Genomic DNA, 27,470 nt, shown 5'->3' with positions numbered 1-27,470 from the left:
CCGTTATCTTTGCTAAGGGCTCTCGGCAGGTGGCTCCGACGGGGCGCAAAGTCCCCCTCCGGTCCGTGCCGGGCGCGGCCCCTTTAAGGAGTGGAGCAGCGCCTCCAGGAGGCGCGCGGAGCCGGGGCGAGCCGGGCAGGGGGCGCGGGAGCGGGGCGGAGCGGAGCGGAGCGGAGTGGGGCGGTGCGAGGGGCGCGTCCCGCCCCATCCCGTCCCGTCCCATCCCATCTCATCCCATCCCGTCCCGTCCCGTCCTGTCCCGTCCCGCGTGGGGCCGTGTGGCGCCGGGCGGCCGCTGCTCCCCCACGCGCGGCCGGGGTCGGGAGCCTCCGCTCCCCGCCAGGGCGCTGCGGCGAGGGGCGCTGCCCGCCCGCCGAGGAGGCGGCCCGTTGCGGCGGGGCCCGCGCTCTGCCCCCGCCCCCTCCGCCCCGCCGAACCGAGGAGCGGACGGACGGACAGACGGGGCTATCGGAGGCAACGGCTGCTCGCAAGCCGCCGGCTGTGAGGTGAGTGGCGGACCCGCTCTCGCCGCCCCTTCCTCGCGGGAGAGAAGCGGGGCCACCACCGGGCCACCGCCGCCTCTTTGGAGGCGGCGCCGCGGGCTCCTCGCTCCCCCGGGGAGCGGGTTTCCGTCGCGAAGGTGCTGCACGAAACTTCCCCGCTTCCTCTCTCTCTCGCCGGCGGCCGAGCTGTCAGTCGGGCTTTGGGCTTTCTCAGCGCAGCAACGTGTGAGGATGAAGGGCTTGCGGGCGGCCGGCGGTCCCGCCGCGGCTTCCCGCGGGGGCTGCGGGAGCACCTGCTGCAGGGCAGAGCGCGGCGGCGCCGGCCCCGCTCCCGCGTCCCTGAGCGGCGGGCGCTGTGCGGGGCACCCGCTGGCCAGGCGGCGGGACCAGGGAGGCGGAGGCGCGACAGAGGGGGCTCGCCCGTTGCCTCCTCGGCGCCGGGGCTGCTCTGCAGCGGGGCGGAGAGGTTTTTGAAGGAGTTTGTCTCTTCTTTCAGCTGTGAGGGAGGAAGAAAAGGTATCGGCGGCAGCAGCAGCAGCGTGCACGTGTGGTGTAAAGAAAGAGGGGCTTTATGATGCTGGTTAGTTAGAGCACAGTAGGGTACTGGGAAAGGCTGACAAAATCAACGGGGTATTTGTTTGCTGATGAACGGAACTTCTTTGGCCCAGAGCCCAATGGCTGTGTTGGAGAGGTGGAGTACTCACCTTGCCTGGCTTAAGTGGGCCAGCAGCAGGGTTGCAGCTTGCAGCAACTTGTCCCAACTCTAGGAGACGGTGTGTTTAGAAAAGTGGGAAACAATGAAGTATTGTGATTAATGATGAATGCTGATAGTTGTGAGTGCAGTACTTGTAGGGTTTTCCATAGAGCATTGATACACCGTGCTGCAGAGCTGACCGCTCAGTGACACCTTTGGATCCATTTTACTAATAATGCTTCTTAAAGCCTGCACGTGATCGCAGCTTATGACTCTCTTAAGAGAGATGTAAGTGGTCTTGCAAAGAGTGAGTGTACTCAAGTTTATTACTTGGCAGGGGGTAGCAGCATGAGGCCTGGGAAGCAAATAGGAAGTAAAAGTTATTCATTTAGTTTTAATATTGTTCTGGGTCTTCAACAGCTGTTAGTGTCATCAGAGACTGACCTTAGCTCAGATAGCATCTCATGAGCGGGAAGATAAGTACTCTTATCCTGGTAGATGTTTAGTTCTTCTGGGTGTGTTAGCAGTCATTCCGATAGCTTATGGAAAATGTTCTGAACTAGTCTGGTTATTTTTGTCGTGTCAAGTGTGTTTCTTCAAGAGTAAACCAAAGTATATCATACTGAAAAATGTTTGCAGCCTGTAATTATCTTAATCTCTTGTGTTCAAAATGAAAACAAATGCCACTTGAAAATGGAAACCTCTCTTGACTGATACACATGGCTAGTGAGGTTTATGAAAACAGAACTGTGCAGTGTTACTATGTTGAAGTGCCCTTACCTCTAACCCAGAAGTTCCATTCAAGGTGGGGACATGCTGTTCTCTGCTTCTGTGTGCTGCTCTGTGTAACCAATGGTGGTAGAGGTCCAGCCTGCACTTACAAAGAAACAGTCCTGGTTTCTGACAGTCTACATTGAGCCCCAACTAGACAGAGGTACTGTTGTGGAGACAGTAGGAAGGAATAGTGGTAATGTGCTCAACTCTTGAAACACAGGCCTGACAGCCATTCCGTGAGAAATTCTTCCCTGGTGCAATGTTCCAAGGCTGGATATGTCATCCTGTTTTCCTGTGCCTCTTGAGGCCTCAATAAAAGGGTGTTGCTCTGATCCTTAAGCGTGTCTGGGTGTAGGTAGCAGCATGGTGAGTGAGATGCGCTAGAGTAGTTTGCGCTTTTTCACTTCTCCTTTGCTTACCTGTCTGCAGACTTTGTCAGATGTTATTGTATCAAGTGAAATGTATTTGGGTTTGGTTTTTTTGCCATCCTGATAGGAAATACCCTTCAGCTTTCACTTTAAAGGTGATGACTGTTAATTATATGACTTAGAGCTGTATCCTAGCATGGGTGCGCATGCCTGTAAGTTTATCTGGCCGTGATATCATTACTAACCTCTCTGATACAGGCAGGACCAAAGTGTCTGTCCTGTGTAGAAGCTTCTGAACTTGCAGCAAGAATATCATGGGCTTTTCAGAAGTAAAGTTCTGCACAAAATTCCTGTCTTCAGGTGAGTATTAGCCTCTGACTGTACTCCCGTGGGGGAGTCATTTCATGCTCTTTGTTTCACTACAAAATTTATAGTTCCCTACTGTGCTGCTGGATTCTGTGTGGATGCAAACCATGCTGACTCATACGCTGAACCGTTGCAGCCTTGCTCCATGTAAACACAAGCACACTTCTAAAATATTTAATTTGTAATGTCCTCTGTGGGGAGCTATCCCACAGCTCCTGGCATAATTCCCAGAAGCAGCAGATTCTGGGGTACTGGGAGTTTCAAAGGCCATTGGTGCCCGGCAGGGTTACCGTCTGAACTAGTTTAGTGTAGTTTATCCTGGCACTGGGACAGTTCAAACTGAACAGGTATTTAATCTTGCTTAAAGCAAGTCTGCTTTGAACAATACTTGGTATGTGTATAAACGATTTGGAGCCTGTTGGGACATGGCTGTCAGGAGATCTACATGGTAGGGAAATCTTTATGGCAAGTAAACTTTGGTGTAGATGTGCCTCCTAATAATTTTAAAGAAAACCTTATCTATGTGCAGGTATAGTAAACTCAAGAGTAAGCTATTAAAATATTTGCTTTCTTAGTTCCACTATGGCAAATAATAACACCAGTAATTGTTTTGTGAAAGAGACGAGTTTATACTCACATGTAAAGTGCTTGTTAGGAATGCTTTCTCAGGAAAATGGAAACTCACCCTCACATTCATGCACACAAATACACTGATAGGTCTTTTAATTGGAAATAAACTATAATATCTCATTTGACTGCAAAGAATGAGGAGCAAAAGAATGATTTCCAGTTGCACTTATTTTGTCTGTAAAGTTGCACTTATTTTGTTATACTGGTAAGTGTAACATTGGAATTTTAAGATAAATATCTTCTCCTTTTAAACAGTAATTAATTTAGTGGAGTCTCAGTTGATGAGGATCTAGAGTTCCTTGGGTTTTATTTTTGTGGGTTTTTTAATTTGTTTCTGGATTTGTTTTTTTTGTTTAACTTGTTATTATGATCTTGGTTGAAAGAGTAATCTATCATGGTAAGTATGGAGAGTAATCTGGGAGAGTTTCAGTGCAGCTTATGGATGGTCCAAATCATTCACATCTAGCCTGCTTATGTAGGCTGACCGTGCATTACCTGTAATTGTTAAAAATCATCTGTTTGCTGAACTGTGCTGAGCTTCACTGGTGTCACAACCCGTTCCAACATCCTACACTTGTTTCAACTTTCCATTCTTAGTTTATTCTTTCAAGAACAAGACTTTATAGACACATGAGTAGTGGGACGTACTCAAAGCTGGATAAATCTGGGTAGCAGAACTGGGTCAAAACTCTGGAGAAAAAGCTCTTGGTGCAGGTGGGTCTCTAGAGCTTCTATTGAGGTCCCTGGAGGATACAAGCCACTGCTCCCTCTGCCATGACATGACAGCACTTGGAGCTGCTCCTAGGAAGTGCAACATCAGTGCAGCTGGAAGAGCTACTTTTCCCGATGGTAGGATATGAGGGTAGCATGCCTCTTGCTGCTTTGCCCCCAGGAAAGGCACTTAGCACAATAGTATTATGGTATCAGAAGCATCTTTTCTGGAAGTGTGAGTCAAGGCTCTACTTATTTTCCTTATTACTCAGTATGTATGTTTCATTTATATGGGTAATTTCTCACAAGTATTGCTTAATTCGTGAATGTATTCCATCTAGAAAGTCTGTATCAGAAGACTGAAATTGAAGTGTACAGATGTGGCATCTCGTTGCTTAAGTGTGCTGAGACATGCCTACCATTGACAGCCCAATTACTTACAAGACAGACTCTTAAAACCTGTATTTCAGAAGCCTCCTTTCCGTGATGGCTATTAGTGGCATTTTTCTTTGTGAAAGTGAAAGAGGTTAAAAATTGTGCCTGCATCTGTTATTGTTGCTATGACAGCTGTCTTTGTCCAGTTTTAGCTATCATATTCTTAATAGCTCTTAACTGGGATTGTAACATTAGTGGCTCTGTGCAGAAGTAATAGAAGATGAAATCTTTCAATGCTGTATCCTTCTCTCAGTCAAAAAAGTGTTTCTTTTGAGTTACAGTATTTTTAATCAAGATGCAACACGTTGAAACTTTCCATTACTAACTCTGCTTTGGTGCCTAGCATAGGTAGGAGTGGTACAGTTATGGTATAAAGCAGTAGCTAGCTTGTTATCACTGTTTAATCATGGTTTATCTTGAGCAAGATAGATGGTGCCACTGGTAACTATGCTTCAGAGACTTGAAGATTGGGAAGATCACTTTAAATAAGGTGATGCAATTTTTGTGCAAAATTTTGTTGTCTTCAGATGACAACTGTGAAATAACTGAGCACTCCTTGCAACTTGCTGTCAGTCATTGTATAAGCAGCAGCAGATAGGACTCTCCCTCTGTCCAGGTGTGAGCAGTGGAATGTGCAACACTAGTGTAAAGCAGGAAAAGAGTCCATTTTTTTTTTTCAAACCCTCCTTTCTAGCAGACTGAACATCTTTCTCTAAAGTGGGTAGCTAACTTCAGTGTAACCAGTGTCTATATTAAGAGTTTGTATATGGCTGTTTTCCTGACACTGGCTGGAAAATACTGTCACGAGGGAAGGGTTTTTTATGTTAGATGGCAGCCTGTTTGTCTGAATAACTAACTGTTGATGGTGAAGTAGCAGCAGTTTGCAGAGCTCTATGACCCTAATCCAGATCTGTTTTAAAGGGTAACTTCTAATACAGAATCTTGTATGGTTTAGTCCAGTTGGAGGGCCAGCTGTCTATTTTGGAAATCAGACTGCTGCCTTTTAAGATGAAAGCCATATTTTTGCGAATATGAACTCTTTTGTATCTGCTCGCTGGGCCTTGTCTGAGGGAAGGAGCAGCTGTAGTGCGTTGGCCAGACCTGCATTTGGCTGTCGCTACCATTGTGTTGTGTGTAAACACGCACCATTATTTTGGATCGCATAGCAGCCTGTTCAAAAGGGTCTCACATTCCCCAGCTGTTCCACAACTTTTCCATCTATGAGCTTGCCAGCTGCTTAATGCAGGCAACTGTAGCTACATTTGTTTCTCTGGTGTTAAGTATTAGTGGAGATAAAATTGACTTCTTGTTAAATGCTAGGTGCTTTCTCCTGCTTCTAATGGACTTTAAAAAAATAAAGAGCAGGCTGTTCTTACTGTAGCAAAGTTGTCAAAGGGTTTCTTTGCCACTAGTTGGATAGATTGTCTTAAAATCATATTTTCTTAGGTTTGCCACAAAGTTGAAATGGAATTGTGTTTACATACACATGTACATCCACAGCCTGTGGTAGTAACTAATCCAAAAGATCTAGGGCATGGAAAGGTGTTGCCTAAAGCCCTGTCAACAGCTCTTTTGTTTCCCCACTTCTCTGAACAATACTAAGTTTAACAAGGCATCCTCTGCTCTCCTCAACCAACCTTTTCATTTACTGAAACAAGTTTTATTTCAGTGCCGCCACTGCTCAGATCAGATGTCGAAAGAACAGGGGCTCTGAAGTACCTTGTATCTGCAGTAAGTGCTCAGTCCAGGTGAGGGAGCATAGCCTGAGCCCTGCCTTCTGGATTCTTTCATCCAGACTGCTGTTCCTGCCATGAGAGGGAGGAAAAACATCCAGAAAACATTTTGTATGGCTGAACTTTTCAGCAGCAGTGAATCCATAACTATCTCCCTGGAGATACAGAAGTTAAAAGGCAGCCTGGCTTTGTGTGGTGAGCTTCAGTGAAAGTTTTGAACACTTTAAATCCAAGCACCTTTGGAAAAGGAAGACTATTTCTGTTAATGACTAAAGTTACTGTTTTATCACTTAAAGTGTTCTACAATGTCAATTTAAGACTTGTTGTGAGAAGGAGCTTATACTTGGGCACTGTAAGAGATTGTTAAAGATAGTGATAAAGTTTTCAGAGGCTTGAGATGACTTCACTAGCATTCCATAATCCTATACAAGGGGACAGGCTTTTTCTTGAAAACATATTTAATGCAGTTTCTAGTTGAAGAATGTAGATTTGAATTTTCCTGGCTGCATGAATCATTTCATGCTGAAGGAAACTGGAAGGGAATCACTTGTGCATTCTTGCTGTTGATAGCAGAAAAGGCTGCCTCTGCCCCAGGCCCCAGCTACCCATTGTAACTACTCTCAAAACTCTATTATTCACTGAGGAATTTTTCAAGTGATTAGATATATTTCTTTTTTTAATACTCTTTCCTTTCAGCAGGTCTACTCCATCCTAGTTGCTTGTAGCTTTCGTGTTCATTTTAAACATCAACACTACCTAAATTATGGTAATAAGGTGATGACTCTGGCTTAATAAGAGAGCCTTGCCCTGTAAAAAGAAAACCAAAACAAAAAACATGAAGCCTCTTCATGTAAGTTAGTATATTTCAGGATCTGTTTTTTGTATCTCCAAGCACCTAAGAGTTTGAACTTTTCCATTCAAATGCTCGTTTCTTTAAAGAAGGTGAAACACTGTCTTTGGCTAGATGCTTGCTCTTGTTCTGGAAAACTACTCTTGTAGACTCAGTGTTGGAGTATTGGAGTATTGAATCAGTGTTTGTCTGAAATCATAGCAGAAATACAGGCTTATAGTTTCAAATGATGATATTAGGTACATAGTTATATTAGCTGAGCAAGGTCGTGGATATTAGCTTGAAATGTGTAGTTAATATAGTAGTGTAGTTAATATAGCAAATGTGAATTCTGGATTTAATAAGTACATACATGAATGGTTCTTCAGAAAACAGGTAACAGGGGTTTTCATCCAGGCCAGTAAACTGTCCATGCTTCAAAAAAAAAAGAGGAAAACGACTCAGTATGATACAGAGGACAGGGAGAGATGAGTGGGGAATGGAAGAGGAATATCTGTCACAGAGAAATTTAGGGAGGATGTCTTTTTTTTTTAAGTGCTGCTGGTTAATTCTTAAACCCCTTCAGACTGAGACTAGGGAATGGACATAGAGTACATAGGGAGGAGTGGAATTTGAGAAGTATGAAAGTAAGAATGTGATGGCTAATCCTCAGTTTATCAGAGGAGGAAGACAGTATCTGATTAATAAGGGATGTTCAATTATTAAAGGCTTTAGGAGAAACAAATATTTCTTTCTCATGGAAGGTAGTGGGAAGGCCAGTGATAAGACAGTAAATTGCTAAACATGCCTAAAAGGGGGGGAAAAAGGGAGCATCCCTGTACCCACCTCCAAAAACTGTTCTTAACTAAGTTGGTGGAAATTCTGGAAAGGCATAAAAATAGATCATTGAAAAAGGATATTCTTTAGGGTGGGGTTTTTTTCCTTACTTTTAAATGAAAGATTCTGCCAATGTTGCTAACTTGGTTTAAATTTGCTTCATCCCCTGCAGGGCAAAATATTTATTTTAAAGTTTCCTCTAAACTTAAATTGGCTTCCCAGCTAATTTAAAGACATGTCTGTCCCTGTAATGCCTTCCAGCTCCAGAAAGCTGACAACTGTAAGGCTTAGCGGAGGAGGAGACCTTGTGGATTGCACAGGAGAGCAGTATTTCCAGCAGCAGGGAAATGACTGTTCAGAAAATGTATCTTGAATTAATCCTTTCAACCTTTGTTTCCTTTAGCTGTTGTTAATGATTTCCTTTGCACAGCTAGTGGTAGGTGCTGCTTTGCCTGCCTCATTTCACTAACTCTTCCACTGAAACTAAAAATTAGAGTATGTATGAATTTAAACATAGAAATAGAACAGCAGCAGGTAGAGCTGCTTCCCTGAGCTGCAGGTTAAAGTGTGATGAGAACTCCAACTTTGGTAATTTGTTTCTCTCCAGGGTGGTTTCTGCAGCTCTTACCACAGGCTGTCCTGCAGGCTGGCACGCTTGGGTGCCTATCTCACAGGTCACGGAGTTCACAACTCTGCCCTGTATGTAGCTGATCAGCCATGCGTACAGCACCCTGGAGCCTACTTGCACACAATTGTCTTACTGGAAAGATTCAACGACTTGAAATAAACTTACTTAAGTAAAAGCTGCAATAATGAACAAAATAACAAAAGGAAAGAAAGTATATTTACTGAGGTATTATCTATGGGTAAGGATCTAGCTTAGGCTGCTGTTGTTAGGGTTGCCTGTTACAGTTACTTCTGTGCTAGATGCTTTGCCTTGTTTGTGTGCTGCATGTGAGGCTGCCTTGTCATCTGTAGTCAGTGACAGGTGTTATCTGCTAAAAAGTAGCAGTTTCTTTTTCTCCCAGCTGGATCCACAGGACTACTTTGCTTATGTATTCCTGGTTAGCTCACACTGTTGGCTTTAGGCTTAAATTACTTTGGAATATTCTGTCATTTGTGGTTTAAAGCATATACTGTGACAGATATTACTTCAAAGGAGTTTGTACAAGACTCGACCTTTGCAAAGCTTGACAAGTACAGATTCCCCAGAACTCTATAAACACCCTGACTGTGGGATTGCACCAAACCTCTCCTGAATGCTTTTCCCGGTGCCTATCCTCTTCCTTCCTGTCACATCACAGAGTGCCAGTAGTTGACAGACAAAGGATTCGGTTTTTTTCTTCAATGCACTTGTTTGTCTTGTTTCCATAATATTTGGTGCATGCCTGATTTTACAACTTACATGCAAATGCCTATTTTTATATTGTTTTTGTGGGTTGGCAACAGAGTTATTCTGGCTTCCTGCTGCAAGCAAAAGCCTGGAGTATGGAAACAAGTTGTTTATATGGATTCTTGGTATGCAACGCAAGTTTAGTTCTCCTAGCTTGAAATTTAAATTACGTTAAATAAAACGAACTTTGAATTTAAGTGGCACTGAACCCAACTAAACAACTCCCTAGGACTTACATTAATAAAAACTAACTACAGCTTAACTAAGTACTTCTGGGTATGCAATTCAGGTTGTTAAACCTTGTGGTTTGAGGGGTATGCTCAGCTAATGCTTCTGTAATAAACTTCATGTCTGAAATGCACTGAGTACCATACTCTGATGGGATAATGCAGCCACAGACAACTTGAAGGGATTTGTGTGGGTGGAGAGAAGGCAGATGAAACGTTCCAGGTAAGGTATACATTTCCATTCCCTGGTTTGGGAACCTAATCTGCCTTCCCGTAGGGAGCTGTGAAAAAGAAGTCACCGGTGATTTTGTTTCATCTGACCTACTATCTGAGTCTTGACCTAGTAGCCTTTTAAAATGAATCTTTAAAGCAGTATTTGGATATGCTCTCCTTCCTGGGCTCCCAGGAGGTGCTTGCCAGCAGCAAGTTGCTGAGAGCAAAAGCAGAACCCCAGAAGGTCCATATATGTGTGTGATATAAGGAAGCCAAGGACCAGAGTGGTTTTATGCTAAACTTCAGCTTGTCCAAAAGATCTTTCCAATTACAATAAAGAGAGGGAGCACCTTAAATCCCATCTTTGACAGTTATGATTACTTGTAAAATTCCTAGAGTAACATACAAATGTACTTTCTTGTTGCAATAGCAGACAGTGTCTTTCCAATAAAAGAAATGCTACTTCGTTAAATGTTTCTTACGCAAAGAGTGACATGAGAAGTTATAATTATGCGGATCTTTGCTGAAACAAAGCAAGTCATCTTGGTGTTACAGAGGTTAATTTCTTAAGGAAGCCCAGAAAAAAACTTTCCATGAACAAGCTGGTGTGAATTGGCATTCTTTCTTACACAGGAAACCACAAATTCTTATTGTGGAAAACTTCTAACTCTTGTAAAACAGTCATTAGTTTTGTATATTAAAGTTGTTCAGAATGTACTAGGCTTTTTTTGGTGTGGCCTCTAGAGAGCTGCTATAAGAAACACTACTCTTTTGGTAAACAGAAGATCACTTGCTCAAATGTTTCCAGTCACTTGTGTTCACTGGGCATGCTACTGGGGCTTGGATACTTGTCAAATACCTACAAGCTTGAGACCATCTTTATTCCTCTATTATTTATATCTCCTCGAGTCTCTAAGTGTGACAGTTGTAGCAACTGAACATGATCCCATCATCTTACATACAGCAATGTGTTTGAGTTGCTTTGGTAGCATTTCTGAAACTGGTGTACTTGGAATTGCCTGTGGTGGTTGGGTGGCTCCTGGATCAGTGACACTCGGTGTGCACACAGGGATGCTTGCAAAAACCTGCATATGTGTGCTTGTGCACACTCTTTGGCAACGCTGGGCCAACACTTGTATGCGGTGTCAGTGTGACTTAACACACCATTAGTGTGTGATGTGTGTACTACAGGCCAGGAGCTTCAGGTTCAGGTAACTTGAAGAATTGCTTGTATCACTTCACTGACACCACACTGAGCTTCCTTTAACTTTATGCTGGTATCTTTCTTTATGACCTGATCTTCTCAATCTTTTTTTAAAACAAACAAACCAACCCTAGTCTGGATTTCAAATGATTAATTGTTCAGACTTCACCTGAGATAAACCTCTTTCTTAACAGAGAACTGCATCCTTAATTTGTTCAAGTACTTGATCAAGAGTATAACTCAAATTACACAGCACATTCCTCTTGTCTTTCTTTGTAATGCAAGAAGGAATGAACAATGAGCGGGGATGTAGCAAATTACCTAAGCTAGCAGTGATAAAAGTGGTTTGTTGGGTTTTTATTATTATTATTTGCAGAGCAGGCTACTTGCTTGAAACACATTTATCACATCAACTTCATTAGTGTTTTATACTTTCTACTATTTTGGAGTGTTAGCTGGGCTCTTAAGTACTGGAACGTTACTGCTGCTATTTAAGGCAAGACATCTGTCATGATGTGTCTCGAGTCTGATTTCCCCAAGCCTGAACAATTCTTGCCTTTATACTCTACCTTTCTCTTGCTCCTTCTATAACCTAAAAATAGTGCAAATAAATAAAGCTACAGAGAGGTTAAATGTCTCTGAAAGTCTGTGATTTCTGAGAAGAGGGACTTGCCAGTAGCTATCTCTTGTGTTGTCTGGACAATGCTTTGGCAGAGTTTTAAGAATTTGCTAAACCAGACCAAATGAACTTTCCTTTCTGGTGAGGCATAACTTTCTGGGTGCCTCACCAGAAGGATATGTATCAAAGTCATGGAAAGAGTGTTTATGCTGTCTCATGCTGCACACACCAAAGCTTCTGGGATCGAGCCCTAGCAGCATCCTGTTGGTGTGCTACCTCCCGCTTGCTCCCTTGCTTCTGGAAATCATGGCTTGCATACCTATTTCCATGGGCTTTGGGACCTTCCCTTTGTGGTAGCCTTAGAGTTTGTACACTTTCATTGCAAATGCTATTCATGACGTTATTACAGTATTGTTGACTATTCCCTACACAGGATAGTGAGATTACTCTGTGGAGCCTCAACTCATTTCTAGAAGGGGCAGACTTTGCAGGGTAATCTAGAGAAATTATTTCACTTCTCCCACTGAAACCCTACTCTGAAAGGTTTGTTTTAAAGGCAGTTTTAATGAGCTTTTGAAACCTGTATTGTGTTTTTCAGGCCAACTCTTTATGTGTGTGTGGTTTTTCAATTTCTTCATTTTGGAGATGAAGTTTCATGAGTGTAATAGCTCCCTGCTCCTCCTGCTTCCCTCTCTTCTTCCTTTTCCCAGCTGTATGCCTGTGCTGATTATTCCAGGGTGGCTCTTTGTCCACTCTTTCAGCTTTCTAAGCTGCTTTAACTCAGGTTTTGGTTGCTGGGTCAGCACGTCAGTGTTCTGCTGTGCTAGTGAACCAAGGAGGCTCTCAGAGCTCCAGTGTGTGTGAGCATCATAGAATCATAGCATGGTCAGGGTTGGAAGGACTAAATAAACTCTAGAGGTCCCAATCCCCTTGCTAAAGCAGGTTCACCTAGATCAGGTCACACAGGAACACTTCCAGGCAGGTTTGAAAACCTCCAGAGAAGACTTCACAACCTCCCTGGGCAACATGTGCCAGGGCTCCCTCACCCTTACAGTTAATTAGGGGTTTTTTTAATGTGTGTTTAGTGGAACTTTTGGTGTTCCATCTTTTGTCCATTACCTTTAGACCTGTTGCTGGACACTACAGAAAAAAGTTTTGCCTCATCCTTTTGACATACACCCTTTAGGTACTTAGAAGTCCCCCCCTCAGTCTTCTCTTCAGGCTAAACAGCCCCAGTTCCCACAGCCTTTCCTCATAAGTCCCCTGATCATCTTAGCGCTGGACTCTCTACAGAAGCTCCCTATCCCTCTTGAGTTGGGGAACCCAGAATTGGACATGACTCCAGATGAGGCCTCACCAGGGCAGAGTAGAGTGGGAGCAGAACCTCCCTTGACCTGCTGCCCACACTCTTCTTGATGCATCCCAGGATGCCATTGGCCTTCTTGGCCATGAGGGCACATTGCTGGCTCGTGGTTGGTTTATTGTCAACCAGGACTCCCAGGTGTCTCTCTGCAGAGCTGCTCTTCAGCAGGTCAATCTGCAGTCTGCACTGGGGCAAGGAGAGACTCATAGCTGTCTCACGTTGAGATACTCACTGTGTAAAGGAGAGACTTATAGTTGTTTTAAGCTCTAGACATGGGAGGGTGGTCTGCATTACAAGTGAATGAAATAAATTTGAGAGCCATCTGGCAATGAGCAGAATGCAACTTCTTGACTGCCTTGAACTTCACTTATACAAACAAACCTCTGTCACAGGTTTCATTTTGAGGAGTGTTCTGAAAAGATTCTCATCAATATTTTATTATCTGGTGATCTTATTGTCCAAAATATTACATAATTCAGATCTGAGATTTAGACTTGAGGTAACATCTCCATAGCAAAGTCCATGTTGTTCAGAGATGTTCCAGTGTTAATTGTTAACAGAGATGCCTTTGCTGCTCAGCTGAGCTACTGGGTTTTTTGCTGAGCACTGCTTAGAGCATTCTAGTTGTTCAAGTTCTATTTTTGATGTCTCACAGCACTGACATATTCTGCTTAATAGATGTGACATGAAGGACCCTTATCCAGAAATGTGCTGCTAGAACTTAGTTGGAAGTGTTTGGATTATGCTCACAAATGTTACTTTCTATTTTCTCCAGGTTTGGTTGCGTCATCTATTTGATTCATCGTATTTAAATAGTGTGCTTGAATTAAATGAAAGGAAAGAAACCAAACTTCCTTTGATCTTTGAGCACAAGATCTGATATTATTTGGTTGTTCATAGCAACCAGAGTAATGTGTTTTGGGTTTTTTAAATCCTCTTAATATCTCTTGTGTTGAGTGCTGTTGTTTAGAACAAATATGTGTTTGTGTGTGCACCTGATTCACTCTGAAGAGTCTCATTTCATCTTATCTACTGCCTTTGGCCCATTTCTTTCTTTATTGTATGACACTACCCATTTACAAACCTTGGGAAGGAGTTTTTGACTACAGCTCTTGCTCTGATATGTAAGTCAGTCTTCAATCTTGTTCCTTAGCTGTTTAGTGAAGAGAGCTATATCAGTTGTTGAGGAAGCTGAGATGCTTTGGAGCATTGCAGATGAGAAGATGGTTATGGTTCTGTAAGAGTTCCTCTGTTCTCCAGTGTAACATATTGTTGTCAGTAGCAGACAGAGCATTTTTGAAGATTCACATAGGTGAACAGAAGTGCAGTAAGCCATATAAAGCTACATAAGGCCACTATGTAAAGCCATTGTTTCAGTAGAAAAATATCTTCTTCTAAACTTTATGAATTCTTATATTTTTTCCAATATATTTTTTAATATGCTTGATTTCATTAATAAGAGTGTCATGCTCTCACAAGATGCTTAAGGAGATAAATCTATACATAGGGAATGTGTCTTGAATATATATTGCTAAGAGATGTTCTGAATAGGCCAGTGCACGACCTGCTGGTTAATGACCATGCAGCAATTTGTCTTGTCTTTCTGCCTTGTCTAAGAGAGATAAATGTTTAATATTCTTTCTTTTTCTGAACTTGGCCTTTCTGGAGACTGTAATTAGTTGTGACTGTTATCTTTGGTAGGATATTCAACTGTTTCTATTTTGGATTTTATGATCTGTTTCTGTCATTAGTCTGTTCTTGGGTGTTTGGGGGAGTTTTTTGACTGTTTTTCCCTAACTTGATACAAAGGCTTCATTGTTGGATACTCAGGCCATGTTCAGTTGATCCACTGAGTCACAACAGCCAAGATATCTTGCATTCTGTTGGAGCTGGATGATCTGCTTGTGCATTTAGGATGATGTATAATAACGACCAGGAGAGATGACTGTGTAGGAAAAAAAATAAAAGAAGAGGAAAATGGAACTGTGAATTGGATGGTCTCTTGTTAGCTTCAGGGATTGAGCTGCTGGAAAGCATGACTGCTTTTCTATTATGGATCACTCAAGAACTGTACAGTTCTAATTCACATTTAAAACTTTTGAGATTACTCTACTGTTCCTGGTTTTATCCAAATACACAAATCAGTTTTGTCATTGCTGTGCTGACCTGCCAAATGATGCTGTTTCAGTGCAGAATTGTAGTAATTGATAGTCTAACTTGGGCAGAAAGTGGTGAATGTATCACTACTGTCCTTGCCAAACCTGGATTGAACTCCTTTGTCGAGATTGAAAAGGAGTGTATGATAACACTCCAGTGCAAAGCAGATCTTACAGCATAGCTTGAATGTAACTGGAGATCAGAGCTAACTGCCAAATTTTATAGTGTTATATATGATTGATCACATGGAGACCAATTTAATGGTAATGTGGTCTATGGTACCACTGAACACTCTGATATCAGCCCTAATTGCCCAGTTCAAGTGAGATCAGCAAAGACTTTAAATGCATTTTGTCCTTCCCTCCCTCTTCCACTTATTATTTGTATAGAATATTCCTGGACTTATCACTTCCACTTTGGCTGGCCAAGCACTTGGAATTGCTGGCCAATCTAGCACTTCTGCCTTTGCCCAACCTCTATGAAATCTTCTCCTTTAGCCATATTTTCAGTTTCTTTCTTTTCTATCCAAAAAGAAAGCATGTGCATCTTACTTGATTTTTTTGGTTTGTACACCACTCAATTTTACTAGACTGAGACAGCAATGTGAGTTTGGAAGGAAGGCATGTGTTCCGTGAATGTTGTATCCACCAATTTTGTCTCTACAGGTAAGGGCTCAGTAAGGATTAGTTTGGGGACATGCATGCTGATTTGAAAAGCTTCATGCTCAAAACTGAACAAATGCTACATGTAGAACTGTCTGTTAAAATATTGCTTTATTTCTTTTTAAATAATACTTGAGGTGTAGAAATGGACACATGTTTTGTCAGTGCTGGCAAGTTTGAAACTCCACATATTGCCTGCAATGAGCTGGAATTCTATTGTTGATGTTGCTGTCAGCTCCCTTTCACCTGCTGCTTTCTCTGCTTGAGGCAGTCCTGTGGTGAACAGTTGTGGTAACTGCTACTTCTCAGCATGTAGGAAGTTCAGCATCTTTAAAGCCTTGGATACTTTATGCAACTAATGGTTTTGGACTAATACAATTAAGTGGAAACTGATCAGTTTCTCACTTAAAATGTGCTCAACATCTTGTTTGTAAACCCTCTTTGAGATGAATGATACATCTGACTTTCAGTATTTCTTCTATGTTGAAGTGCTGAAGGAGACAGTAAAGTATCAAAATTGAGGAATGCAGATAAAAGCTCATTTCCTCTGGAGAAGGAGAATGCACTCTGGCTTGAAAGAATGATTCTCTAGACCTTAGTGCTTGGTATTAACACTGAAACTTCACGTACTTTGAACAGCATAGACTTTAGTTATAGGAGACAGTTATAAGGAGATAACATGGCAGCAAAATGAGTCAAACAAGTGAGAGAAACTAGGCAAAGCAAATAAAAGTTTCCTTGTGGTAATGAAGTCTTGAATGTATAGGGAGTTTTTTGAACAAGTAGTTAAGAACTATGATCTGCAGCATAACTGAATGTGTCTTCCATAGGGAAAAAAAATACTGTTATTATAAAACCGTAACATGTAAATGTCTCTGAGCCTGAAGAAGTGCTTAAACTTCTTTTGGAGAGCCCAGAAGACAATCTAATGAGCATATGTGGAAATTTGCTCCACAGTACTTAGTAGTCTGGTAGAAGCCATTGGTTTACATGCTGATAAAATACCTCTTTTATAAGTATTGGTACTTGACAAGTCTGAGAACATTATAATTTGATTTTGCAGCCCTTTTAGAAGGTGTCCTAAATATTTGATGCCCCTGCCAAAGCAGCTAAGAGAGACATTGTAATGGAACCTCCTCTGCCTTGTTTCAGCTGTATAGGAGCTTATTAAATAGTGAAACCTTTAAATATAAGATCATGTTTTATTTTGGCTAAGATTGGCATTTATTTCATTACAGGCATTTTATGATAAAATTTTGGAAGTTGAAAATGTTCTTACTCGGTTACAGAGTATGGCAATTTACTGCAAGTCTTATTAGATGTCAGTGTTATATCCTAACAGATCCTAAGTTAGGATGTGAGTTCAAGATGGACTCTTGTGATTTGAATCAATGGCAACAGGTTTACAAATACAGAAGGAATCTTCTCTTTGCCAGGTGTATCTTAGTCAAAGTTGCTGAAGTTATTTGAATGTATGGTCAGTGGAGCCTGTCACAGACTTTTGTGTAGAATTTGGACTGTTTATCACTGGGATAGCCACACTTACTGTCTAGAGCGTGTGGCAACTGCTGCTTTTTACTTCTTAAAATTGGATCTGAGGGATGAACTAGTTTATGCAGCTAGTACTTGGCTTTTATTTTAGGATATCTAATTGATATGTAAAAGACAAGGAAGGAATTCAAGATGAAGATTAAGGAGTGAGCATGCCTGAGAAAGCTCAAGCAATGTGATTTGGCCTCTGAACTCATGACTAAAGCTTTAACTACAGGAGATGTTTCTGGCCACTGTTTCTGTCCCAGGGCACTCTCTGAGAAGTGTGTCCCACTTTAGATACTCACACGTCAGAGGTCACTCTTTTCAGTAAAAGCTCACTTTGCAAATATGCAAAGTCATGATTTTTTTTTTTTAACCATGGTCTGACTGAGCAGAGCTATGCAAGTGCAGCTTAGAAGCCACTCAGATAACATACATCCAAAACACTTCGGTCTGACAGTTGACTGTGAAACGCGAAGAGGGTGTTCTACAGCACATTCCCTGTAAATTGGAAGAAAGAGGTTAAAAACAATAGTTGATTCCTAGACTTCACAGAATCATAGAATGCTAGAGGTTGGAAGGGACCTTTAGAGATCAACCAGTCCAACCCTCCTGCAGAAGCAGGTCAACCTACATCAGGTCCCATAGGAACGCTTCTAGGTGGGTTTTGAAAACCTCCAAGGAAGGGGATTCCACACCCTCCCTGAGCAGCCTGTGCCAGGGCTCCCTCACAGTAAAATAGCTTTTCCTTATGTTTAAATGGAACTTTTTGTGTTCCAACTTCTTCCCATTGCCCCTTGTCCTGTCACTAGGTACAACAGAAAAAGTGATACCCCCAACCTCCTGACACTCAACATTTAGATATTTGTAAATATTGAGATCCCCCCTTGGTCTCCTCCAGGCTGAACAGCCCCAGTTCCTGCAGCCTTTCCTTGTAAGGAAGATGCTCCAGTCCCCTGATCATCTTGGTGTCCCTGCACTGGACTCTCTCCAGCAGTTCCCCGTCCCTCTTGAGCTGAGGAGCCCAGAACTGGACACAGGACTCCAGATGAGGCCTCACCAGGGCAGAGTAGAGAGGGAGCAGAACCTCCCTTGACCTGCTGCCCACACTCTTCTTGATGCATCCCAGGATGCCATTGGCCTTCTTGGCCACGAGGGCACATTGCTGGCTCATGGTTAATTTATTGTCAACTAGGGATCTCAGGTCTCTCTCTGCAGAGCTGCTCTCCAGCAGGTCAATTGCAGTCTGTACTAGTCCATTACTTCAATAAACCTAGTTTTAAACTGTTTATCTGTTTTGCTGTTCATGGGTTTGGTTTTTTCCTGCATTGTCTAGCCTGTAGGTAGGGAAATACTCTTGAACTTATATGAAATTAGAAGATGATGCAAGTAGTTACTTTTTGTGTTCGTTGAGGTTCTTACCCTTTCCCATTCAGCATAGGGGGTTCCCTAGCTGAGAAGGAATTATCTTTCTATGATATGTCTAGCTTTTCAGAAGCTTGCTACCAGCCTAAAAAAAACACCTCACTCTCAGTCATTTACAGTGAAATGTGGCAGTTTAAAACTCAATTAAAAAAGAAACCAGTTTTACCCTTTATGTTGTAGCCCTTTGTGTGTTTCAGAAAATGCAGTTACCAGCTGTTGGTTTACCTGGAACTGAACCTCCACCCCAAGCAAGTAGGTTATGAATTTGCATGGGCCTGGGGAGAAGTGAGTGGGCACACCTCAGTGCAGGGCAGAACTGAGCTGGATTTCACAAGCATCTGAAACAGGGAGGTCTGCTCTCGCTTGGATGCCTTCCCCAGGGGAGAGGCGGGAGGAGAGAGAGGAGTTCTGGCTGAGCTTGCCAGCAGTGATAAGGCCTCCAGGTGGTGATCACAGTAAGCATGCTGCGAGAATCACCGCCCTGCTTTCCCAGGAGTTACAAGGATGTACTTCTGTCACTTGTGCTGTTAGCTGCTAGTGGCAAGAAGCTTCCAAGTGACATGCAGAGCAATCAAACTGTGGTTCTCCTAGCATTACTGTGTTCTGACTTATGGCACTTGCTTCCATTTACAAAATGGAATTTGTTGGCATAGACCACTTCATAAAATCTTATCACAAATGCTGCTTGTCTTGTAATAAACATATGTAACTTTCCTTTACAACAAGAGCTGCATATCGAGCTTCCTTTTTTTCTCCACTGTTTATTTAAGAGGCTGCCAAACAGCATAGATATCTTCAGAACAGATGTATGCAGAACTGACAAATCAAGTGGTAATGGCACTGCTTCCATTAAATTCCAAGTATTGTATTCTACAGACAGGATTCAGGGCTCTATTGCAAGGCTGCTATTGCCTACAATGAAGTACAGCACAAAATTGCTATAGGCAATGATTTGTTTTAAGATGCCTGTTTCATAAGTCCCCAAGTTGATAAAGTACAAGCAACATAAACTTTTTAATAGCAGAGACAACTAGCAAGGAACTATGCAAATCCCATAGGACTAGATAATCTCTGCCATAGTTATGCAATCTGCTGAGTAAAATTTCCATAGCTTAGCTCAAGAATGAGACTGGATTGTTTGTGATGTAATTCTGTAAAACAAACAAGGAGACTAAAGGCTCCAGAGACTACTTAAGGTTTTGCTATGAGTTAATGGCTACTACTTAGTTGTTTAAAGTATATTTGAGGAGATACATGGCAGTTGTAGGAGTGTCTAGGAAAGAAACTTACTGTTAGGTGTGTGAATATAGCTGTTTTTCCAACAGATCACTTATATAATCTTCTGTTTGAAATAGCCTTTAATTGTTGGGTGAGGTTTCTGCTACTTATTTTGCTAGATAGAAAATACTTAGCAACATATATTATCTGCTGTGTTCTAATTGTGCTAATAAAGTGATGTTTCTGGTTCTGCTTTGGATACTATTAACACGTGCCCGTTCCACTCTCATGCATCTTATCTAATTCTGCCACCTAAGACAGTTGTGCCAATAGAAGAATGGGGAAGAAAACAACACATGCAGCAGTCTAGAAAAAAGTGCTAATGCTTCCCAGAATATGAGCGATGGAGGACAGATAGCAGAGATGTTCAGCCTCTTCTGGATTGTCTGTCCTGGTCTTTGAGGTAGCCAGCCCCAAATAGCAACAGAGGTACAGCCACCAAACTCTTTGGGGTACTTAAGAATAGATTGGGCCTCCTCTCTTTCTTGAGAGATGAGAAATGACATTCAGTTTTTGGGAACATCTTATCTAGGCAACCTCCTGAAGACCATGTCTTGCCTTTTCCTTTTTTATGGTTAAGTGTTGTCTAATGAAGATAAGCAGCAAGTGTACTTCCAATACAGGAATCTGCACTTGCTCAGATAAATCCGCTGTGTGATGTCCCATGTCCAAACACAGAAGAATTCATAGAAACAGCAGAAAATGGTGATCTTGTTAAGAATTCAGACTTGTAGAGGGGCATGCTCCTTCTGTGTCTGTTCGCTGTTACCTTCCTTGCAGTGGGGTTTCCTGCAAAACAGAGGCTTATCCTGGAGTCTCCTGCACAGCATGGATCCCTCTGTGTAAGCTTTATTTTACTGCAGTAAGTCTCTTGACTCTAAGTCCCTAGACAACTTAGAAATTTGGGTGATGGAAGCCACAGACTTGTCCAAAATGGATGTAGAAGAAAATTCCCTTCTTTAGGCATCTAATCTAAAAACTTGCTCTAGTGAATTAACACAAGTCTCTGTCTTTTTAACCTTTAGTTATTCATCCTAACCAGACCCTTGGGAAGTTGGAAATTTCTCTTTATCTTGAATGATGGACTGGATTATGGGGGCTAGCTACTATTTCTCACCCACATGTACCAGCTTCCCCCTTTGCACCTCTCTGCTTTTCTGACCCCATACTGAGTCATCTGTGTTCAATATGTAAGGAAGCAATTGAATTATTTTTATGGTTGCTGGTCTGAAATGAGTCAGTGCAGGGTGAAACGTGTTGTGGAACAGGGAAGAGATAGACTCATGCAGCCAGGAAGAGGAGTGGGGATCTGGTAGCCAGCAGTAGCTGGCTGAGATTGCTGTGGAGCCACAGACCAGCCCTGGTAACTTCTCCAAGGTCATACAAGTTTCTGTCAGCAAGAAATTGAAACCATCTCGCTTGTGCTATAGGGTGCTGGTTGCAGGCATGTCACATGCAGAAACTGGTAGGAAGTGGCTTTAGATTCATTCTACTGAAACTTATTGTTTGCTTGCAAATACTGAAATATAACTTAATAAGCATTTTCTAGTGTATGCCAAAATCCAAAGGTATTGAGCTGGTCATTACACATGTGTGAGCTGGGTTACAATTAGCTTCAGGTTACATTCCCTTAACAATGTGATTTTTTTTTGAACAGACAGTGATGTGTCTATTACAGTGTGTTCATATTTAAAGGCTACTACCTTTTAATAAAGATTACTCAAGAATTAGCAGCTGGAAGAAATTCTTATGTGGTATTATATTGCCAACCCAGTAAAAAAATCAGTCAGTGCACAATTGCCTGTTCACTCACACCACCTGCAGCAGGACACTTTATCAATGGCCTAATACCAAATTTAGAATGCAGTATTTCACTAATCTGTGACACATTTCTTAACAGATAAAGCATTTAGTGCTATTTTCCTTATTATTAAGGTAAGGCTCTGAGGGCAGAGCTTAAGTCATGTTCTGGCATCAGCTGCTGTGCCATATTTTTTGTTTGGATTCATTTGGTAAGTCCTAAACCAGGAAACTTCTTTGAGTGAGGAGTTTAGAGCTCTGTGCTGGTTATGAAGTTGTCTGCATTACTGCTGCATTTTTACAGTTTCTCTAGAAAAAGAAGTGGACGTGATTTTATGTGACATGGATATTCTTTGTATAATGTACTACATTTAATCCAATCTGAATGGCTTTCTCCTAGCTCTTGCAAATTTTGTCAAGCTACATTTGACTTAATTGCTGTGATGATTGTTTTTAATGTTTTTATTTCTTGAAACCAAAGAAAGCTTATTGCAGTTTAAAAAAAGACACCCACCCCCCAATATTGGAGGAATCTCTCTCTATCAATCTAATATATTATCTTAATTTTTCTCTACAACCAAGTGCATCATGTGGATTTTTATGTAGGAGGATTTTTAGACTTTTGATTTTTGAGCGTTAGCCACAAGATTCACGTGACGTGACAGATGTGGAACATCTGTGTACTGATGCAGATCACTGTTCTAAAAGTCATTCCCATCACCATATGCATTGAATTAAATACAAGTATTTAGGGGGAAAAATAGTTGGAAGAACACATTCTGTCAAATATAATGGCAAAAATCTGTTGTGGAAGCCATCAGAACTCACTCGTGCACTTATTCACTCACTTCTTATTCAGAAGTCTGATGTACTCTGTGTATTAACTGTTGCCTCCTTTGGATTGAGGATGTGGTGTCATGCTTTTCCTGGTCAGGGACTACCAATTTTCTGAATAGAAATTGCAGTTCAGGATCAGGAATTTCTTGATATAGTTCCTTGTCCGAGTGATGTATGTGAGAGAAGTGGCTGTCCAAATGGGCATATTTGAATTGGAACTAAAGTGTGGGTGTGTGGCTTTGACCAGGATCTCTCATACTAAAGTACAGATCTTATTAATAACTCTGCCTCGCTTACTGACCAATATCCTTGCAGATCCCAAGTGCTACTGTTTGACTCCATACTATAACTGAAATAAGAATTTTTGGATATAAAATGACTGTGATGTAGAAAAGCAAAGCAAGTCTTAAGTTTTTACCTTTAGCCTTCTGGACCAGTAGTTAGGAATCTCATTTCTTCTAGTCTGCTTAATAAATTGCATGAAGGGTGCTGTACTTCATTATGTACCTCATTATACTTGGTGCTGTCACCTCAGTCTGACAAGAGAGGCTGCCAGGCTTAGATTGCAGGATACCATGGATCCAAAAAGCAGACTTCAGGATGCAGGTCACAGCTTATGTTGAGGTGGAATTCGTTATTGGCATGGGAAGAAGCTCAGTGATGTGTAGAAGACAAAGGTAGTAGATGCTGAAATTGTGAGGACTGTTTTCATACTGAGCTTAACTCTTTTTGAGAGTTAATGTTTTGTTTGGAGGGAATTTCAGTTTTTAAGACTTTTCTACTCTAGAGAGCATGTAAAATCTCTTTTTCCAACACCACCACGTACGCCTGCACTTCAGAGACAGTGTGGACAGACACTGGAAAGCCTGGCCGCTTTGAAAATGTCACTTCACTTGGAAACAGCTTCTGAAAGAGGCTGTGCTTTTTAAAAGGTGTAAGAAATGGTGAGAAGTAAAGGAAACATCTCTGGGATTTGTTGTCCAGACTTGGGTGCTTAGTACAGGTGCTTAGGGAGCGAACAGAAGTGGCATCAAAGTCCTAAATAATTTGGAATCCATTTGTCTTGTTCAGCAATACAGTTTTAGAATTTGTTATGCTTTCATTAAATAGTTTTTATCATAAAACTATACTTAGCTCATAACAAAATTCTAGGCCTTGTCCATGTGCACTCCAGAAGTCTGATACAGAATCTGGGCTGACCTAATTGTGATGTGTCTGGTACAGTACTTGCCAAAGCTAAGTGTTTGTTTGAAATGTTTTTTTTTCACTGAGCTTTGTAAACCTGTAGCTAGAAAACAATTCTGTATGTCCAGGTGCTGAAGCAGGTGTTCAAAGTAAGTTGAATGCAGCTTTGATGTAAATTATGTAAACACAGCAATAAATACACATTCTTAGAGTTATGTAGCTTCTGTTAAAGTTTGGGAGAGGGAATGTTTTTGTTTGGGTTTTAAGTTGATAGTTTTGAAACAAATTTTTAAATGTATTTGTGTGTTTTTTTTCTTTGTATGTCCAGAATATTTAGGTGTTAAATGAAGCAGGTGTTCAAAGTAAGTTGAATGCAGCTTTGATGTAAATTACATAAACATCGCAGCAGATGCACATTGTTAGAGTTATGTAGCTTTTCTGTGAGGCTTTTCTGACTTCAGTCTGTTTTATTGCATGAAATTGTCCTTCAGAGTACTGGAAAAATAACTTGATAATTTTGCTAAGGCTCTGAAGAGACTTCTGATGTCTTGAGTCTTTATTACACTAGAGGTCAGTGTATGACGGGAGCTTCTGTTAGGTGGTGTAGGGTTTCTTGCAGAATACTATTTCATCAAATTTGAAACCAGATTCTAAGAGAAACTGTAGCCTACTACTGTGGGAAAAACCTTCACATTAACATGTCTCGTGACTTTCTTGGCTAAAGTGCTTTGCTTTTAATTCTTGCTTGAGGAGTATTTGGCAAGTATCAATAACAGCACTTCAGCGTGGTAAGCATGAATATGCACACTCAGTTGCTCCAATGTGCACCTCAAACATTTGTCTTACATTGTTTTAACAATGAGATTGAGAGATATTTCTGTATGTCTTGCTATTTATAGGAGTAATCCTTAACTCTGCATTGTACTTATTTATGACATAGTGGAAGAGTTGCACATGTGCCCATTATTCTTAGTGTAGATATCAATTTCCTGGGCTGGTAGTTTTCAGGTGAATGGCTTCAGTTTATTTTGGGTGCTGAGGGAGGCAGTATCAGGCATGATTCTATCATGACACTTGTAGAGATTGTCTCCTTACCAGGTTGTCCAGTTCTCCAGAAAAGTAATTTCTTTAAATATTTGGAATGTGCAAGAGTTGTTTCTGAAAACATCATTTTCGGGGCAGGGGGACTAGAACAGGATGGTCAAACTATGACAATGTTATGTGAGGTCAAATGGGAGAGAAATGCACTGAAGGAGAGTCCTGCTGATTGGAGCAGATTATATCGCAAATGACAATTTAAGTAAGATGGTGGAATAGAAAAAAGAAATAACAGCATGGTGTGTTTGAGCTCTTGAATGTATTTTCTAAGAGAACTGGCTACAAACAGAAGTGTCTTTATCATGGTGTGCTTGTGTAAGGTTCTTCTGAAATACCTGGAAAGAAAATGAGAATGTGATAAGAGTTTACAGACTCTTTTTCTGAGTGTTTAAGAAGGACCTGTACTTATGAAAGTCTTTGTGGTCTTTCTTTTTGGTGGGATGGAAGGAGAAGACACTGTAAAAGCATAACCAGCAGTCTGCAAATCTCCTTTGCAATTGGCAGCTGCCCAGTATGTTTTGTTATGTGCCTCTGGAGTATTAAGAAGGATGGCACCTCAGTTGAGATAGGGAGATGTTAGACTCTAATTTAATCCTCTAGGTGAGGATTTCTGGCTTAGTAGGAAAGTTGTTGCACTCCTCTACCTCTTTCCCAGAACTTTCCAGACTCCTCTTTTTTTAATCTGCTATAAGAAATGGAGATGTACTCAGGGCTTTGCAGAAGGGGGCATATCAAAACAGCTCTTAAGTTTTTGTTGTGTCAGGCATCATTGGGTTGGGTATGAAGAGCCTGAGAAGATGATGGCTTTGCATTAAGTGATATAAGTCATTAAGTAACAAATAAAACATCCTAAATATTTATTTCTTTTTCCCGTCCTTTGACATTGAAGTGACACAACCTTAATTTGTTCCAGTGAAACTCTTTTAAAATCTGTTCTGGATGTTCTTTCTGCTCCAGAAAGACAAGGCTTATCTAAGAGAAGCTGTTGTAGCTATCCTAAAGCCAGCCTAGTGAATAACCTGATGAGTCACCACAGATTCTTGTGGAGCACGTAGTGACAGTCTTTCCCGGGTTAGCTGTCAGGTGTTTAAATTAATCTAAATATTAATGTAAACTGCATCCAGAAGAATCTTTATCTGTAAAAACCATAAGTTTGACTATTCTCCTAGGTCAGAAATGATGGATCTTTGTGGCAAAGCAGAAGTGCTTACTCACTAGCCTCTCTTCCTAGTTCGTAATACCAAGTATCCAAATGATATGTTGAGTGAGCTCTGTCTTTCCTTCATAATGTACTGACTGATTCCAGCTTCTATCTATTGTGAAATTAGGCAGAGTCCATTGAAAAGGCAAAGCCTAATATTTGAAGTGTCTTTTCCTGCTTTTGTTCTAAACTCTCAAAATGTGGGTGTTATCAGATATAGGGTTCAAGTGGCTTGCCAGGCACTTCTCAGATGATCTGATGAAAGGGTGCAAAAAAACTGCAGCCAAGGTCAGCCTTTAGAAGGTTGGAATTCAATTGCCAGCTCTCATGTTTTGATTTCAATCTCAAATGATCCCTGACAGGTGCTCTGTATTTCTTAGGCCTTGTGTTTCTCTCATTGTGTGTTCTTGCCAAAACTTCTTGTAAGACTTCTGACATTAACAAAAATGTGTCAAACGTAGTGACAAATATTAAAATAAACCCCAAAAACAAACTCCAAGATATTTTATCCTACAGCAGATGTTCAAAGTTCCTCTAAAAGGATAGAATTTGACGGGCTTCAAAGATACAGGCCTTCAAATTGCACTGTCATGGTCTTTCTCTTGTTCCAGTACTCAAGTGTAGTGTTTGCCAAAAGAGAAATATGCCAGTGGGACATTGGTAGTACATGCCAGGTTTAATGAGTATTGTGCAGTATAAATGCACCTCTTCTCACCTCACAGTGGCTTCCAGGAAACCTTTAGTGTACCAAAACTAAAGCTGGATTTCAAATCCTTCCTTCTCTGTCTTTTTAAGATGTTAATACATAAAGAGGAAGAAGGTAAGAACAGTAGAAGTAATCGGGCAACCCTCTAGTTAAGTAGCAAGAATGAATTTGAAAACTGAGATTATGTGATGGCACAGAAACTAGTTCATCTTTCTTTCAACCTTGCCCCTAGCCAACCATCTTTTTTAATTCAACTTTCCTGCTGGGCTGAACTGAGTCTCCACTCATTTACCCTTCCAAAGTCCAGGAATGCTCATTTGACATGAATTCAAGTTGGAAACAGGAAAACAATAGCATGTGTTTACTGTATTCTGGGAGCTTCTGGGTACTTTCCTACCTGAAATATTAAGATATGTGTGAACAGAGTGTAAGAACTGCTTTAGTTAGAGTGTGTGAATAGCTGCATAACATTAGGGAGAAAACAGAATTGCTTCCTTATCTATCCCTATGGACACTAAGGTAGTTTATGCTTGTTTTCTAAAATAATATGTTTTTTCCAACTTGGGGAAAATTCCTATCTTATCTTTCTTTCTGTCTTTTCAATGAATTATTTTTTGTTTTGGCCTCTTCTCTAGATGCTGTTATTAGTGTCTGACATGTTCTGCAGCTGCAGTGGAAGCAGACCAGTG

General features: G+C 41.3%; 1 long non-coding RNA gene across 1 annotated transcript in view; it reads left to right on the top strand.

Moving 5' to 3' along the window:
• Positions 1-273: 273 nt before the first annotated feature.
• LOC133625471 (uncharacterized) overlaps positions 274-27,470 on the top strand; it is a 77,049-nt gene continuing 49,852 nt past the window's right edge. The window contains exon 1 of the long non-coding RNA XR_009818744.1: positions 274-506. This is a non-coding gene — a long non-coding RNA (uncharacterized LOC133625471). The remainder of the gene's footprint in view (positions 507-27,470) is intronic.

The sequence above is a fragment of the Colius striatus genome, chromosome 5, assembly GCF_028858725.1.
Source record: "Colius striatus isolate bColStr4 chromosome 5, bColStr4.1.hap1, whole genome shotgun sequence".
NCBI classification, from domain to species: Eukaryota; Metazoa; Chordata; class Aves; order Coliiformes; family Coliidae; genus Colius; species Colius striatus.
The sequence above is the reverse complement of the archived record's forward strand: the minus strand, read 5'-3'. Positions and strand labels throughout refer to the sequence as shown.